This window comes from Raphanus sativus, chromosome 8, assembly GCF_000801105.2.
Source record: "Raphanus sativus cultivar WK10039 chromosome 8, ASM80110v3, whole genome shotgun sequence".
NCBI lineage: Eukaryota > Viridiplantae > Streptophyta > Magnoliopsida > Brassicales > Brassicaceae > Raphanus > Raphanus sativus.
In genome coordinates, this window is record NC_079518.1 from 13652949 (window position 1) to 13655833 (window position 2885).

The window sequence follows — 2885 nt, forward strand, 5'->3', positions numbered from 1 at the left end:
TTTTCTTTTCTTTATGGGCGGTCCGCGTTTGTGCTGATGCCTTGAGCTTTCTGAACTATTGTAGTCCTACTCCATATATTTATTGAATTCATTCGTTGGTTCTTACGATTGTCGAGTAAAAGTTAAAGTTCAGAGTATAAATGGTGGAGGAGTAGGACGAGTGTAATTCATTTCCGGGAGTTCGGGTTTAGTTCGGAATCATCGAAACCGGGAAGAAGGATGTGTCCGAGTACAGGAATCGTAACCATGGCGTGGTATCATCTCAGTTAGTGACTTATGTCCCCTTCATGGAGATTCTCCAACCTCCCTCTAAAGGTCACCACAAAGGAAGCCTTATGACAATGGACTCTCTCCCGACTCTTCCGAAGCAAAGCGGTTTGGGAACTCATCTAAAGTCACCGACTTTTCTCAACCCTTTGCCATCGGCAACATGCCAGGGCTCTAGAAGGTGTTGAGTTCGGGAGAGTTACTAAGGAATTGGAAGGGGTGGCTAACCTGAGGATGGGGCGGGTGAAGCGTTGCATCTGGTTGTATCCGTCGCTTGCCCACACTGTGTTTGGAGCAGGAGCAGTAGCAGCAGAGGATGGTCAAGGAGAGCTTATGAGTTTGGAGAATCAGCTGGCTTTGGATTGTGTGATTGACTTGGATGAGGATAGTTCGAAGAAGGCTCTCTGTGTGGTTCCTTCCACTGAGATTGTTATTCTTGCTTCTGATGATGTGATGAAGATGCTGTGAGAAGCCCAAGTATCCGTTTCAGTCAAGTCTTGTGCAGCATCAGAAGAGTCAAGGTGATGTGGTGCCTGTGACGCCGCAGTCCGCCCTTGAAAAGGTTGTCTTGGAGAAGGGAAGGGAGATGTCTTGTGCCATTACTGCATTGGTGGAGGGAAAAAGTAGCAGAGGCAACCTTCTTGCCTTAGAAAATGGTGTGGTCAACGATAAGGGTGTCTATGTGGACGTTTAGGATGACGAAGGTGGTATTGAGTCTGAAGCAGCAAATGAGGATCTTGGTAATATCTGGAATGAAATGGCCATGTCAATAGTGTGTTCCAAGGATGCAGAGACCACGCGCAATGAATCAAAGACCGATGAAGTGGAAGACTGTGAGCACTCCTTCATACTAAAGGACGACATGGGTTATGTTGCCGTGCCTGCGGAGTTATTGACAAAAGCACCTTAGACATTATCAGTGTGAACTTCAGTAAGGTGAAATGGAGCACAAGGACATATGCTTCTGAATCTCGGGATAAAAAGTGTGGCGATTCAGATTTTGAGATTAAGTTATCTGCAGAAGGGCGGATGATAGGTGGGCTCCCTGCTCATCCGACGCATGCTAGCAAGATGAAACCTCATCGGGTAGCTCATTTGAGTTGTGGGCGGCGCTCCGCCACAGAGGGATTGCATCGTGGCTCACGCTCCTGGTTCTGGGAAACCTTCATGATCATCAGTTTCGTGCAGAGCTTCCTTGCAAAGTATCCTCAGGCTAAGCCACTGGTTGTGCTTCCCGAGGAAATTTTTGCCTACCGGGGAAAGAGAGTTTGTGTGATGGCAGGACAGAGACACTCCACTGCTTGACTCCTACAGTGCTAAAGCAGAAGACCGTGCACAACGGTGGACGGAAAAGAAGAGTATCTTGTTTCTGGGCTGCAAGCAGTTTTCAACCATTGTCTTGGGCAACATCGTCATCGACATCACCAATTGGGGCCGAGTAAGGATAATAATAAGCGCCTCGGATAACATCATGAAACCGAGAACGGGTAGGGGACGAGCGAGTATGTTTGATCGAAGTGGGGGAGAACTAAGGACACAGTGAAGAAGACCTATGAAACCTCGAAGCGAGTAGTACCGCCTGAAGTGAATTGGAAGTAGTTTAAAGCCGCCGTAAGTTCGCGTCAAGGGCTAGCTTGGATTGCAGGAACCGTCGGAAAAATATTGGGGGAAAGGATGTTAAGTAGTGGGAGTACCCGAGCGGAATTCGGGGCCGAATTCCAGTAAGTGGGGGAGATTGTAACATCCTATCCCGGGCCCAATATTTTTCCCATGGGATTGGGCTTCTCTACGGCCCGATGGCCTAAAAACCTAGGTCACCACCTCCTCATCTTATAAAAAAGGACTGCAGCCTCCTTCTTTTCTCTCATCACAAACTTGAAGCGGAGCTCTGCAGAGATTTCCCGGAGACTGGAAGCCCTAGCCGTCAAGCCTTCCCCCTGCGCCGCCGTCTTCTCTCTTTTCTCTCTCTCTCCTCTCCTCTTTTTCGCGGCGCCCTCTCTCTTCTCTCTCTCTCTCTCCTCGGCGTCCGAACTCTCTCTCTCTCCTCGTCGGCGGCGGCGTTCGGGGTGGTGGTCGTGGTGGTGATCGCCGGTGGTGGTGTGTGGTGGTGGGTAGCTGATTAATCGGGTGTGTTCAGATCTCATCTTCTCTCGTTTCTTCAGATCAGATCTAAGTTAAGGTGAGGTGATCCGAACCCAGTTTCTCTCAAGTCCTTTATATTAATCTTGTTGGATCTAGGGTTGAATAGCTCTTGTGTGAAAGTTAGGTTGGTAGTTCATGATGGATCTAGGTTGTTAGATGCATGAACCATGTTGCATAAGAACGCTCATACTGATTTAAAAGGGACATTAAATGGACTGGCTTGTGTTGATGAGCGGCTATATATGATGATTGCTTGCGTGTTGTTTGGTCCCATGTGATGGTAGAGATTCTCTTAGTATCCGGATTAATGGTTGATCATGTTACTCTTGCGTTAAGTGATGGATACCTGTGGGTTAGCGAGTTGTCGTTTGGTATCATTTTATGTGAAGTGAGCTGTGTGAGACACCGATAACGGGTGGCGTCTTGAGTATGAGTATGACTATGAGTCCAAGTGTAAGTGAATGAGTAAGTGAAAG

The 2885-nt window shown here is 48.0% G+C and overlaps 1 pseudogene; it reads left to right on the forward strand.

The window, feature by feature from the left end:
- The first annotated feature begins 287 nt into the window (after nucleotides 1-287).
- Nucleotides 288-1810, forward strand: LOC108832000 (protein CHROMATIN REMODELING 35-like; annotated as a pseudogene).
- The last annotated feature ends 1075 nt before the right edge of the window (nucleotides 1811-2885 follow it).